Here is a 15,503-nt window from a genome sequence, read left to right as displayed (position 1 = left end):
TGTGTTATGGCAGCTTGGGGCAGACACAGTGCATCAGTGTGTTATGGCAGCTTGGGGCAGACACAGTGCATCAGTGTGTTATGGCAGCTTGGGGCAGACACAGTGCATCAGTGTGTTATGGCAGCTTGGGGCAGACACAGTGCATCAGTGTGTTATGGCAGCTTGGGGCAGACACAGTGCATCAGTGTGTTATGGCAGCTTGGGGCAGACACAGTGCATCAGTGTGTTATGGCAGCTTGGGGCAGACACAGTGCATCAGTGTGTTATGGCAGCTTGGGGCAGACACAGTGCATCAGTGTGTTATGGCAGCCCACCTGGCACATCTCGTGTAGCTTTGTGTTTAGGCCTGCACAGCTTATCTGAAACAACCCCCTCCCACCCGCTCCTCTGCTGTCTCTTTTCTTTGCTACGCTCATGGCTTTTCCATTCATCCTTCATTCCTTATGCTTTTCATTCTCTCCATTCATTTGTTTAGTTGTTACCCGCTGTGACAGCGTGTGGCTGCTATTGTTTTCACCTTGTGAGTCTGTGTGTGTGTGCGTGTGTGTGTGTGTGTGTGTGTGTGTGTGTGTGTGTGTGTGTGTGTGTGTGTCTGTGTGTCTCATGGCAAAATGTGCTCCTGGAGACACCTGTTGTTGTAGCGGGAAGTACCACAGAAGCCGTTTTGAGTATTTTGTCAGGTATATTATTGTCTGTCTGGGGACAGATATTGTGAGCACGATAGCTGCAAAACCATGCACGATGCAGTCACAACACTTTACAGGTGTGTGTAGTTGACATAAAAATGGGTGTGATCTGAGCAAGCCCCCATCACCCCCCCCCCCCCCCCCCCCCCCCACACACACACATACACTGCCCCCCCTCCCAATATGCACATTGTGACTGAGAGGTTGTCCAGACAGCCCATGTTATTTTTTATAAAGTGATAGAGCAGAAGTTTTGTTGTGCTGATTAAACTTTACAGTTATAGCGGTCTGTCAACATCACTCACGTGCAGTGGCCTCAGCTGTGAGAGAGAGAGAGAGAGAGAGAGAGAGAGAGAGAGAGAGAGAGAGAGAGAGAGAGAGAGAGAGAGAGAGAGAGAGAGAGAGAGAGAGAGAGAGAGAGAGAGAGAGAGAGAGAGAGAGAGAGAGAGACTTTTTTGGCTGTTATTATTTCTAAGACAAAATACTGTATATGTATTTACTTACTAATTTGTGTGTATGTGTGGGAAGCAATGAGATCTTCACCAATGCAAAGTCCATACACACACACACACACACACACACACACACACACACACACACACACACACACACACACACACACACACACACACACACACACACACACACACACACACACACACACACACACACACACACACGCACATTATCTCTCCACATTGTGTGTCCTGGGAGGACACCCTGTCATCCTGCACCAACAGGGGTGTGCCTCACCTGTCTCCCCCAGCGACAGTCCAGTTGCCAAGGTGATGTCGCCCACCCTCAGTGTCAGCACAGCACAGCAACGGGTGTCAAGGGTGTCTGCAACACTTGGCATCACACACACACACACACACACACACACACACACGCGCGCGCACAGCACGCGCGCGCGTGCAAACAACACCGAGTTTGACTTCCTGCCTTGACAGGCTGCCAGCTCAATCCAAAATAAACTTCTTTCAAAGACAGCCAAACACATAAATAGCATAAATAATTCAATAGAACAAGTATGAATAACTCCCATGTCTAAATGAGAAACCTCCCCACTTCACTTCACTTCACTTCACTCTCTCCAACCGACAGGAGTGTCCTTCCTGTCTGTGAGCATGTGTGTTCCTGTCTGTGAGTGTGTGTGTGTTTCTGTCTGTGAGCATGTGTCTGTGAGTGTGTGTGTTTCTGTCTGTGAGCATGTGTGTGTTCCTGTCTGTGAGCATGTGTCTGTGAGCATGTGTGTTTCTGTCTGTGAGCATGTGTGTTCCTGTCTGTGAGCATGTGTGTTCCTGTCTGCGAGCATGTGTCTGTGAGTGTGTGTGTTTCTGTCTTTGAGCATGTGTGTTCCTGTCTGTGAGCGTGTGTATGTGAGTGTGTGTGTTTCTGTCTTTGAGCATGTGTGTTCCTGTCTGTGAGCGTGTGTGTTTCTGTCTGTGAGCATGTGTGCAGCATGTTTGTATCTGCATCGAAGTGCCTATGTGTTTATGTTTGAGGATGTGTAATTGGCATAACCTTTTACATAGACTTTTCATGTGGGAGAGGTTTAAGACCCCTATTGACTTAGAGGTTAAGAGCTTAAACCAAACCATGCAATGTGACAATTCAGTTAATATGAATAATGAATGTAGACCAAGCCAAAATATTGCATGTAAACTAAAGTCATGCCATGTTGCTTCCCTTCCTGGTGTGGACAGTACACGGACCATGTTGTGATCAATTAAATAGCCTACTATTTTCTGTTAAGGAACAATGTCATATTTATTTATGTAATGTAATGTAATTTATTATTGTTGTTGTTGTTGTTGTTGTTGTTGTTGTTGTTGTTGTTGTTGTTGTTGTTGTTGATGTTATTTGTAGGCATTAAGTCTGAGGGTAGGGATTTATTCTGAGTGATTAGGGTACCTAGTAGTGCTACAGTCTGCATTTCTGGTGATTTTTTCTCTCTGGATATTCGTTCCTTCTCCACTACTTCAAGTCAAGCTCTGTTGGTTGCATAGTACCCACAGGCGACCTTACTCTCTTAAAGGCCATGCATAGCCTCTTACTGTTATTAAAATACTTCAAACGATTGGATTAAAATACATTTGCTCTAAGTTTCGTACAGTATATTCTGCCTTCACTCTCGCTCCCGCAGGAGACTGGAGTGGCAAGCTGTAAATTCTCTGTTTTTCTCAGTAGCTTTGTCTCTCTCCTTCTCTCTCTCTCTCTCCCTCTCTAGTAAGCTTTATTTTCATGTTACTTGAGCAATCTTTCCAAAGCCTCCAAATGCAATGGGGACTCATGGTTAAAAAGGAGAGAAGAAACAAAAACAAAAAAGATCTGCGTGTTTTGTGTTGAATTATGTTGTTAATGAAGGATCTGGGGTGCTGTTTGTACCCAGGTCCCCAACTGTAGATAGATTTATGTTTATGCAAGTAGTGTTTCCTAATGGAAAAACACAAACACAAACATGCAAATATTGGAATGGATGTAATACCGTCTCTCCTCTCATTTGGTAGAAATCAGAGACTAGTATCTGGCTGTGATCGAATCTCTCTCTCTCTCTCTCTCTCTCTCTCTCTCTCTCTCTCAGGCGCCAAGGAGGGTTTACATGTAGGTGGAAGTCTGGCCAGTCTGGTGCTCTGACAAACAGTGCCAAGAGGAACAAGGAGAACGGACTCCAAAAGGTGTGTGTCAGTCAGCTTGTGTGTGTGTTTGTGTGTGAGTCAGCTTGCGTGTGTGTGTTTGTGTGTGAGTCAGCTTGCGTGTGTGTGTTTGTGTGTGAGTCAGCTTGCGTGTGTGTTTGTGTGTGAGTCAGCTTGCTTGTGTGTTTGTGTGTGAGTCAGCTTGCTTGTGTGTTTGTGTGTGAGTCAGCTTACTTGTGTGTTTGTGTGTGAGTCAGCTTGCGTGTGTGTGTTTGTGTGTGAGTCAGCTTGCTTGTGTGTTTGTGTGTGAGTCAGCTTGCTTGTGTGTTTGTGTGTGAGTCAGCTTACTTGTGTGTTTGTGTGTGAGTCAGCTTGCGTGTGTTTGTGTGTCAGTCAGCTTGCTTGTGTGTTTGTGTGTGAGTCAGCTTGCGTGTGTGTTTGTGTGTGAGTCAGCTTACTTGTGTGTTTGTGTGTGAGTCAGCTTGCTTGTGTGTTTGTGTGTCAGTCAGCTTGCTTGTGTGTTTGTGTGTGAGTCAGCTTGCTTGTGTGTTTGTGTGTGAGTCAGCTTACTTGTGTGTTTGTGTGTGAGTCAGCTTGCGTGTGTTTGTGTGTGAGTCAGCTTGCTTGTGTGTTTGTGTGTGAGTCAGCTTGCTTGTGTGTTTGTGTGTGAGTCAGCTTGCGTGTGTGTTTGTGTGTGAGTCAGCTTGCTTGTGTGTTTGTGTGTGAGTCAGCTTGCTTGTGTGTTTGTGTGTGAGTCAGCTTACTTGTGTGTTTGTGTGTGAGTCAGCTTGCGTGTGTTTGTGTGTCAGTCAGCTTGCTTGTGTGTTTGTGTGTGAGTCAGCTTGCTTGTGTGTTTGTGTGTGAGTCAGCTTGTGTTTGTGTGTGAGTCAGCTTGCTTGTGTGTTTGTGGGTGAGTCAGCTTGTGTTTGTGTGTGAGTCAGCTTGCTTGTGTGTTTGTGTGTGAGTCAGCTTGCGTGTGTGTTTGTGTGTGAGTCAGCTTGCGTGTGTGTTTGTGTGTGAGTCAGCTTGCGTGTGTGTTTGTGTGTGAGTCAGCTTGCTTGTGTGTTTGTGTGTGAGTCAGCTTGCGTGTGTGTTTGTGTGTGAGTCAGCTTGCGTGTGTGTTTGTGTGTGAGTCAGCTTGCTTGTGTGTTTGTGTGTGAGTCAGCTTGCTTGTGTGTTTGTGTGTGAGTCAGCTTACTTGTGTGTTTGTGTGTGAGTCAGCTTGCGTGTGTGTGTTTGTGTGTGAGTCAGCTTGCGTGTGTGTTTGTGTGTGAGTCAGCTTGCGTGTGTTTGTGTGTCAGTCAGCTTGCTTGTGTGTTTGTGTGTGAGTCAGCTTGCTTGTGTGTTTGTGTGTGAGTCAGCTTGCTTGTGTGTTTGTGTGTGAGTCAGCTTGCGTGTGTGTTTGTGTGTGAGTCAGCTTGCTTGTGTGTTTGTGTGTGAGTCAGCTTGCTTGTGTGTTTGTGTGTGAGTCAGCTTGCGTGTGTGTTTGTGTGTGAGTCAGCTTGCGTGTGTGTTTGTGGGTGAGTCAGCTTGTGTGTGTGTTTGTGTGTGAGTCAGCTTGCGTGTGTGTTTGTGTGTGAGTCAGCTTGCTTGTGTGTTTGTGTGTGAGTCAGCTTGCTTGTGTGTTTGTGTGTGAGTCAGCTTGCGTGTGTGTTTGTGTGTGAGTCAGCTTGCGTGTGTGTTTGTGTGTGAGTCAGCTTGCTTGTGTGTTTGTGTGTGAGTCAGCTTGTGTGTGTGTTTGTGTGTGAGTCAGCTTGCGTGTGTGTTTGTGTGTGAGTCAGCTTGCGTGTGTGTTTGTGTGTGAGTCAGCTTGCTTGTGTGTTTGTGTGTGAGTCAGCTTGCGTGTGTGTTTGTGTGTGAGTCAGCTTGCTTGTGTGTTTGTGTGTGAGTCAGCTTGCTTGTGTGTTTGTGTGTGAGTCAGCTTGCTTGTGTGTTTGTGTGTGAGTCAGCTTGCTTGTGTGTTTGTGTGTGAGTCAGCTTGCGTGTGTGTTTGTGTGTGAGTCAGCTTGCATGTGTGTGTTTGTGTGTGAGTCAGCTTGCTTGTGTGTTTGTGTGTGAGTCAGCTTGCTTGTGTGTTTGTGTGTGAGTCAGCTTGCGTGTGTGTTTGTGTGTGAGTCAGCTTGCGTGTGTGTTTGTGGGTGAGTCAGCTTGTGTGTGTGTTTGTGTGTGAGTCAGCTTGCGTGTGTGTTTGTGTGTGAGTCAGCTTGCTTGTGTGTTTGTGTGTGAGTCAGCTTGCTTGTGTGTTTGTGTGTGAGTCAGCTTGCGTGTGTGTTTGTGTGTGAGTCAGCTTGCGTGTGTGTTTGTGTGTGAGTCAGCTTGCTTGTGTGTTTGTGTGTGAGTCAGCTTGTGTGTGTGTTTGTGTGTGAGTCAGCTTGCTTGTGTGTTTGTGTGTGAGTCAGCTTGCTTGTGTGTTTGTGTGTGAGTCAGCTTGCGTGTGTGTTTGTGTGTGAGTCAGCTTGCTTGTGTGTTTGTGTGTGAGTCAGCTTGCTTGTGTGTTTGTGTGTGAGTCAGCTTGCTTGTGTGTTTGTGTGTGAGTCAGCTTGCGTGTGTGTTTGTGTGTGAGTCAGCTTGCGTGTGTGTTTGTGTGTGAGTCAGCTTGCGTGTGTGTGTGTTTGTGTGTGAGTCAGCTTGCGTGTGTGTTTGTGTGTGAGTCAGCTTGCGTGTGTGTTTGTGTGTGAGTCAGCTAGCGTGTGTTTGTGTGTCAGTCAGCTTGTCAAGTCAAGTCAAGTCAAGTTTATTTGTATAGCACATTTCATACACAGAGGCAATTCAAAGTGCTTCACATAAAATGGTTGACAGGAAAATAAAAGAATAGAAGAAGAGAATAACATGGACATTTAAAAGCATCACAACAAAACTTTATAAAAAGTGCATTAAGCAACAGGCACAGCAGTTGCAAAAAGAACTTATAGAGGACCCATTGGGTTGCACACTTACACTTCATCCCTGCTCACTTACACTGCATCCCTGCTCACTTACACTGCATCCCTGCTCACTTACACTGCATCCCTGCACACTTACACTCCGTCCCTGCATAGTAGAATAAATCAATTTATCTATAGAATAAAATGGACATTTAAAAGGATCACAACAAAAATTTAAAAAAATTAAAAAAGGGTATAAAAAGTGCATTAAGCAACAGGCGCAACAGTTGGAAAAAGAGGGTACTGCTCTGTTTCATCCATACCCATACTAGCTTTCAGACAACATGCACACATAAGGAGGAAATGAACATTACGGACAGAAGGCTCTGTCTGTATCCATATCCATATTCAACATTGAGCATACTGTAATTGAGCTACTGCAAGAGTCAAAACAACAAAAAGAAGCAGAATGATTGAATTCACAGACTAGCATTTCAATTTGAGCAGAAAGCAGCCCCTGCTGTTAAGTGTCTCTGTGTAAAAGGTGGCGTCACAATGGTTGTCAAAACAGTGATTGTCATTGAGAGGCAATAACCGCAGTGTGAAGTGGTGTCATAATGTAAAACAATAAAATAGAAACACCTCCTCCAGTCTGAAAGCAGCAACGTGATACAAAGAGACTGTTTGAAGCTGACACAGACTTGCTTCAGTCACTTGTCCACATGCTGAGAGTAATCAGTTTGGGACAAAGGCTGAAAATGAGTTGAAGAATCACAGGTGTAGCGGCTGCTGTCAATATTCGGTTTCTCCGTGTTTTCCCAGCAGCTGTCAGCAGGCAAGGTGAAGATCCGAGTGCTGAAGGATGAACCGCTGACAGGTGAGTGGTTAACAGCCAGGAGGAGCTAGCAGACAGGGGCTGTGCTGCATAGGGAGCAACTTGATACAGCAGGGTACTCAGAAGCGTATGGTCCTCTCCTGTGCATGGTGCATGGTGTTTGACTCAAATCAAAATGATGTTATAGGAATTTGATACTCTCTTGATCCCCGCGGGGAAACTTTCTTTCTAACCTCCACATGGAGGTCAGAGTACGGGATCGCCCATGGGATCTGGTAGGGCAGAAACAGTGGGCCGAAATATTACATTTTTAATGAATCCCGAGGCGGAAAATCCTCAAATAAATAAGTCATAATGTGATGATGCCCCATGTGCATTGTTGTGCAAAGTTGACTTGTGTAAATAAAAACACTTCTGATTCTCAGTGGTCCATGTTAGCCCAATGCAAACTGCATTTTGGACACTCCATTGGATTATTTGTCACGTGGTTTATGATTTTAATAACTAATTTATTTTATATCGCGCTTTTCAATGACCCAAAGTCGCCCACAGTAAGAGTCCACAGAAAACTAAAAAAATAGAAACGAGCAACAGGCAACAGATACAGATAACAATTAAAATGACTAATCAGGGATATATGGAAAACAGAGAGAAGGGAGGGAGCGTGAGGGAGGGACAGGGGAGAGAGGAAAAGGGAGAGGCGTGTGGTGAGGGTGGAGGAGGTGGTTGGAGGTTGTAAGCATGGGAGAACAGGTAGGTTTTTAGTTGGGATTTGACAGACTTTGTCTATCATGACTCTGATGTCTGTCATGACTCTGATGAAGACGCATGTGGCGTTGAAACGTTAGTCCTCTACTCTGCACCTCAATGAAATGTATCTAAATGGTCCGAGCTGCTCCAGTTTTCTTCATTCCACTTTGATTAGCTGATTACTCAAGATAATCCACAGACCTTGTTTCGAGCAGTTTCATGTAGGAACTATTTTCTTTCGACCGAACTACACGGGGTGCGCTAGCCGAAGGGTATAGAAGGTACAGCCCAGAGGTAGAGTAGTGCGAGTGTTGCCACAAAATGTCATGCTTTCCCATGTGGGAGAACCTAATAGCCTTCAGTTCTTATCAATGTCTGGGCTGGGAAACTGTTTTCTTTCTTGCTCACAACAAGGTCTGTGAATTATCTTGTGTAACCGGGTCATGATTTCTGGAAAGAGACATTGCTGTTGAGTTTTTCAAATGCATTTTTTTGGCGCTTTGAGCACCACAAGCCGAGTGCCATCCGGTTCCATTGTATTTGAGAGAAGACGGACATCTCGATGGCTGATATGTCCAAAACTCCACACCTCACACCAAAAAGGTCTTTGGGGTTAACGGTCCCTTTAACAAGAATACACTCCCTCTTTTCAGCCCCGCCTGCGCCTCCACCTCCACCTGCGACCATCGCTCTTCTGACAAGCAAGAGACACAGGCCAAGGGGAAGGATCTGTGGACAGTGTGAAGTCAAGACTGCTGGACTGGTACAGATACACACACTGACTTCACTTAAGCAAGACTTTTACTAAATGACAAAAAGACATGAGTTTGGTCGCACACAATTTTTTGCAAAGCTGCCCCCACCACCTCCCTTTTTAACCAAATGGCATGAACACACACACACACACACACACACACACACACACACACACACACACACACACACACACACACACACACACACACACACAACCTCCATGCCAAATGTCAGCCTCCTAGAGTGAAAACTCAACTGTGCCTGCTAAAGCCCTCCCACACATGATAATAATAATAATAATAATTCATTTATTTTATATAGCGCTTTTCAATGACCCAAAGCCGCTTACAGTAAGAGTCGACCGAAAACAAGGAAATAGAAAACAAGGAAGAGGCAACAGAGACGGAGGGACAGGGGAGAGAGGGAAGGAGAGATGGAGGTGGCGATCTGTAGTAAAACAGCTGTGCGCTGTCCGCTGCCTTGTTGTTTTCCTATGGGGAGAGCGGTGCCTCCCAACTATGCGGCAGCGTGACACTTGGCAGCGCGCACCTCTCGAATTTGCCACCTTGTGCTGCAGCTCAAAGTTCAACCTGTTTAAACTTTTTATTATTATTGTGAATAAGAGACTGCAGGGAAGGAGTTATGACATCACTGATGATGTCACAATTTCTATGACATCATCAGTGATGTCATAACTCCTTCCCTGCAGAGGCTATAACTAGGACCGGTGCAACTCAGGCAACTAAATATCTCGGCATCGCCAATTCTATGTGTGATCAAAATTCCTAGTTCAATTGATTAATCATTATTCTTATCCTGTCAATCCTGGACCTTCAGCTGATATTTGAGGATGAATAATGTTCTGTGCAGAGCCAACTCTCTCTTCTTCTTCTGCCTGAGCGTCATGGCGCTCTTAGGTTTCAGCTGTTTCATCATGACAGTTTTCAAAGACCGACAAGTTCCTGTGGACATCCACATCTACAGAGCCACGCTGAAGAATGCACATGAAGATGACTTTACAGGTATCGCCTTCGACCTCTCGGCTGATTTTCAGCCAATCTTTGACTGGAATGTCAAACAGCTGTACCTCTATCTGTTTGCAGAGTACGCTACAGAGAGTCATTCTCTAAACCAGGTAGTGCTGTGGGATAGTATTGTCCTTCGAGGTGAAAACACCAAGCTCAACCTGAGAAACATGGAACCCAAATACAACTTTGATGTTGGGCATGGACTAAGGGCCAAAAAGAACATCACAATCACGTTGTCTTGGCATGCGGTTCCCAATGTTGGAACTTTTTGTGGACCAACCAACCAACCGACCAACAAACCAACAGTGACATCACTCTAAAGACACTGATGATGTCATAGACATTGTGACATCTTTAGTGATGTCATAAAACCTTCCCTGCAGAGCCGATAAGTAGGACCGGCACCTAGCCTCGTCCTAACATGTCTTATCTCAGACAACACAGTGACTTGGAATCAAACCACTATGCTGACTGGTCCTTAATGACCAGCCGCCTGGACTCCCTGCATGGTTCCAGCCTGGCCCAGCAGGTGTCAGCAAAGCGACTGGCCCGGGCTGGCTTCTACTTCACAGGCCAAGCCGACCGCGTCCGCTGCTTCAGCTGCCAGAAGACTGTGGAAAACTGGTGCAGGGGAGACACACCTGTAGAGAGGCACAAAGAAATTTCCCCATCATGCAAGTTCCTCAGATGTGCCCATCGTAACATTAACCTAAGTGCTGATACCACACTGACTAATGGTTCCCCTTACAACGGTGAAGTTGAAGACATGGAGTTTCGTTTGAGAACAGGAGAGGTGGTTGATGAGTCCACTTACCCTATTGCCCCTCACATGATCAGCAAGGGCACTCGGCTTCAGACGTTCTCGTGGCCCTCCGCTGCCCCTGTGAGGCCCCGAGACCTGGCCCAAGCTGGCCTCTTCTCCCTGAGGGAGAGTGACCGGGTGCAGTGTTTCTGCTGTGGAGGCATTCTGAGTGGCTGGGAAGTGGGGGACACGGCCTGGGGAGAGCATGCCAAACATTTCCCCTACTGCTTCTTTCTTTCTTGGGCATGATGTGCGCAATGTCGCATCCCAGGGAGGTGCAGAGGAGGAAGAGGGGACCAGCAGACAACACACAAGCCCTCGTGCTCCCATGGAGAGCTTTGAGGATAGGCTTAATAGCTTCACAGGTGCCCAGCACCCCATTGACCATGAGAGACTTGCCAGAGCTGGCTTCTACAGCGCAGGGGCAGGAGACAGGGTTTTGTGTTTCCACTGTGGTGGACGTTTAGAAAGCTGGCAGCCTGAGGAGGACCCATGGGAAGAACATGCCAAACACTATCCCGGATGCAGTTTCCTGTTAGCAGAGAAGGGACAGGGATTTGTCGGTAACATCAAGCTGCAAGGCCCACGACGAGACATTGCTCCAAGTTATCAGAGTGGATTTTCAGGCCATCATAAGGATGTGCTGCAGTCAGCCATGGCTCAGAAGGCCATACGAATGGGTCTGGAGCCTGCTCTGGTGGAGAAGACCATCCTGGATAAGAACATCAGGATGGGGTCAGGCTATTCCAGCCTGGAGGCACTTTTGCAGGACTGCCTCAACCAAACTCCAGACAGTAATGCTGCCATGACAGAGGAGAACGATAAGGATCCACTGGAGAAACTATGGAAGCTGCAGAAAGAAAAACAGTGCAACGTCTGCATGGACAGAGACATCTGTATTGTCTTCATCCCCTGTGGTCATCTGGTCACTTGCAGCGAGTGTTCAGAGTCACTCAGGAAGTGTCCAATCTGCTGTGGAGCCATAACACAGAAGATCAAGGCCTACATCGCTTAACAGGGACTCTGGCCAAGCTAAACCCAATGCTACTTTTTCACCTCAACTAGAGGTTTTGCACGCTTCGCGTGCTCAATTCTAGTGTTCGACATTGTACTTGTTATCTCACTGTTACTCACACAGCAGCAGTCAATAAAAATGATTCATTCAAGTGAGTTTCACTGAAGACCTTTCGCCATATTTAGTTACTAAATAGTTTTACCACACACAAAAAAGCGTATTGGATCCATTGCCTACGTTACCTGTTACTGTATGGCAAAAGCTTTTGAAACCTACCACCAAAATCGAATCAGTTCATCTTTGAATTCAAGTGGACATTTGAGCCAAATTTGACAAAATTCCGTCAAGGCATTCCTGAGATATCGCGTTAACAAACAGGATGGACGTACGTATGTCAGACACGCCTTGACTGAATTTCGTCACACTTGGCTCTAATGTCCACTTGGACTCAAGGATGAACTGATTAAATTTTGGTGGTCAAAGGTCAAGGTCACTGTGACCTCACGAACGCCATTTTCAAACTCGTTAACGCAATATGTCAGTAACGCCTTGACCACATTTCTCCACATTAGGCTCAAACGTCAAAGTCTGGACAAACATGGATGTCGACTGCTCACTTGTTGGGGGAGGCATATATCCGCGCTGCGGTCGTTCTAGTTCTTTCTGTCCATCTCTGTCTATCTGTCCCTCCATCTACTGTATTTGTTTTTGTACTGCCCTGTACTGTCCTCTCCTCTGCCCTCTGTCTCTTTCTGTCTGTCTATTATCTCTTTCTCTCCATCTTCCCTGCATCAGCTGTTTCATCTCTCACTCTCTCATGCAGATGCCCGCTATGTCTCGTCCTGCTTTCGTTCTCTATGTGGTTATCTCTTTCTTTCTCTCTCTCTCTCTCTTTTTATCATTCTCTTTCTCACACACGAACACCCTTCCTCCCGTTTCCCTTCTCTCCTATCCCCGTATCAGTTTCTTTCTCATTGCCCGCTGTCTCCTCTCTGTCATTCTCCCTCTGCCATGTTTATCACTCTCTCTTTCTCGCTGCCTCGCTCTCCCTCCACTGTCCAGTCTTTTGTCTGTCTGTGTGTTTGTTTGTACTGATAACAGTTAAGCTGGATGCATTCGTCGATACTGGACCCCCTGTACGTGTAGATGGGGGAGAGAGAGAGGTAAATTAAACATACAGTAGGCCTATGTGTGCACTAGTGCTGGGTATCGTTTAAAGTTGAGCTGAAATGAAAAAGGACTATTTGAACTATTTTAGATCACATCATGGGTCATAGAGTGCACCTACTGTATTTAATAATGTATGCCAAAAAAAATACTAAAATAAAAAAAAATTGGTTTTTCCACATCAAAAGTCAACCATGTTGTATTCATTCATAACGATATATACAGTGTGCTTACGTCAGCTAGTACTATCAATTAATATGACATGGCAGCTGTCAATCAATCTTCATGGCGAGGAGAAAATTCCACGCAGGCAACATGACATGGGCAGACTGTGTTAGCCCATAAATGTTAATATACTTCGCCAATAAGTATGGAACAAAACGAATGGTAACATCTTCATTTAATGTAGAAAGGACATATAATTGGCTCGCTAACTCGCATTCCAGGAATATGGCTATTTTACCACGGCTTGTCGAGTCGTCACACGCTTCAAGACCGGCAGCCGGCTCTCCCCTCGTCTTGGAAACCTGCTGTCCGCCTGGAGGGAGCCGACCGCCGGTGTGGCTGTAAGATCTGCTCGCCTACCAGATCAGCTCGCGCAATGTCTGACCGCTTTACATTAGCTAACAAGCTAAGCTACTGATGTACATGAACATTAATCCATTAAAAATATGAATCATACAAACATTCAATGATCATGATTCAAGTGTACAGGACCATTTCTCATAAACATGAGCCTTACTGTTTGAAAATAAATGTTGTGAGAGTTTAACTTCATCTGTTGTCGTGGACCCCGAGCTGAGCACTGGGTGGCCAATCACACATCGCATTAAAGAAGAGCGCTTGTGGCGATTGGCTGCGAGCAAGACCATACAATAGTAATTTTTTTCTAGATCTGTGTACAAAAAGAATCAAATGCAGGTATCGATTGACTGGAGAGGTTTTGATACTATATTTCGGCCGATACTCGAAAAGTATCAAGTACCGATACCCAGCCCTACTGTGCACACATATTGTAGCAGTACATGCTTAACGACTTCTACATACTCAGCTACTCATGCAGAATTCCTACCCTAACAGAGCTGTGTGTGTGTGTGCGTGCACACGTGTGTGTGTGTGTGTGTGTGTGTGTGTGTGTGTGTGTGTGTGTGTGTGTGTGTGTGTGTGTGTGTGTGTGTGTGTGTGTGTGTGTGTGTGTGTGTGAGTACTACACGTGCACAACTTTGAGCCTGTAACCAGCAGAGTAGAGTATTGGAATAACTGATGCTGAGAGAGAGAGAGAGAGAGAGAGAGAGAGAGAGAGGGGGGGGGGGGGGGTTGAACTGACTGAGCTGACAGGTGCCATTTCTCTGGTCCTTTTGTTGTGTTAGAAGTTATTTGAAGCGCAGCACCACATTTCGTTTAAATGTAATGTGGTCATTTGCCAGATAGTGCGTTTGATGATGATGACGCTGGATTGTCCAATGAAGGGCCCAATGCCCCCAGTGCCCCATAGTGAAGGGCTTAATGGCCACGCTTATGGTAGTCTGGGCAGGCACATAGGCTATGCGTACATACACGCACGCACGCACACACACACACACACACACACACACACACACACACACACACACACACACACACACACACACACACACACATATACACACACATATACACACACACACACACACATGCACGCACACGCACACTTTGGATAGCCCTTGTGCCCTATAATGATGGCAATAATGGGAAGCGTTATGACATTCTGTCTGGAACTGCACTTAAGCACACAAAGGCACATGCACACACACACACGTACACACTCACACACATGCACAGACACATACACACCTCAGTCCTGCCTAGGGGCTACAGTCAAGCTATGAGTCACACACACACACACACACACACACACACACACACACACACACACACACACACACACACACACACACACACACACACCTACACACACTGCTCAGTCACAGAACCTGTGCGGTATTCCAGAGGCATCCAGGCAGACAGAAGGCCTGATGTCCCCCCGTGCAGCAGAGGAGAGCACAGTGAGACGCCGCCTGCAGCCTGATGGGGATACCTGGTCCCAGGGGAGCGGCTGTAATTTATCCTCAGGCCTGAGCAGGAAATGAGGCCCTGCTTTATGGGACCATTAAGGAACAATGTCATGGCTGGGGGCTTGCACATGCACATGCACATGCACACACACACACACACACACACACACACACACACACACACACACACACACACACACACACACACACACACACACACACACACGTACACGTACAGATATGTGGATTGTGGGCGGGAATACCTGCCATGACAGACAACTCATTCAGCCAATCAGCGTCACCAAATACACACGGAAGAGTATAAACCTTTTTCTGCTGAGAAACTCCGCTGGTGCTGGAACTCTTGGAATTGTTGTTATTGAGACTATAGCCCTGTTCGAAACTGGACCCTATTACAGAAATAGTGGACTATAGAGTACTGCAGGGATGCCATTTTTGTAGGCTCAACCACAAATCACCGCCATGTTGGTTTGTCAAGGGAAAAGTCTATCCACCTTATTTTTGAATGCCCCACTGTACAAATAATTGTGGGTACAAGTTCCGGTTTAACGTGACTCATTGTTGCAGCTTGCCATTTCCTTTGTTATACTCTGGCTGCAGACCCGAATTATAAACCGGAAACTGGAGTACGTTATAAAAGTTATAAATATACTCACGTTATAAACAACTAACCAACGCTGGGGGTCCGTATGGAAACGGTGTTACTCGAAATGGTTAAAAGTTAAATCAATTTGGTCATTTAGTGGCGTTTTACTGCCATGTAACATAGCTAGCCGCTAACATTAGCCACAGTGCGCACTGCGCTCTTAAAGGGATATTTATCGACGAGATTTCTGCCAAGCTGGACCTGATTAGTGATTTGCTCCGTTCGCCCAGATGGGTGTCAAGC

The 15,503-nt window shown here is 46.2% G+C and overlaps 1 pseudogene across 1 annotated transcript; it reads left to right on the top strand.

Annotated features, from left to right (window-relative positions):
• Nucleotides 1–9,976: 9,976 nt before the first annotated feature.
• On the top strand, nucleotides 9,977–11,372 carry LOC310777356 (E3 ubiquitin-protein ligase XIAP pseudogene; annotated as a pseudogene). Its single transcript has one exon. The product of its transcript is annotated as an E3 ubiquitin-protein ligase XIAP pseudogene (transcript).
• Nucleotides 11,373–15,503: the final 4,131 nt, after the last annotated feature.

Source organism: Poromitra crassiceps (assembly GCF_964638095.1).
Source record: "Poromitra crassiceps genome assembly, chromosome: 5".
Classification (NCBI taxonomy): Eukaryota; Metazoa; Chordata; class Actinopteri; order Beryciformes; family Melamphaidae; genus Poromitra; species Poromitra crassiceps.
Note: the sequence above shows the minus strand (reverse complement) of the source record. Positions and strands in the feature narration are given on the sequence as shown.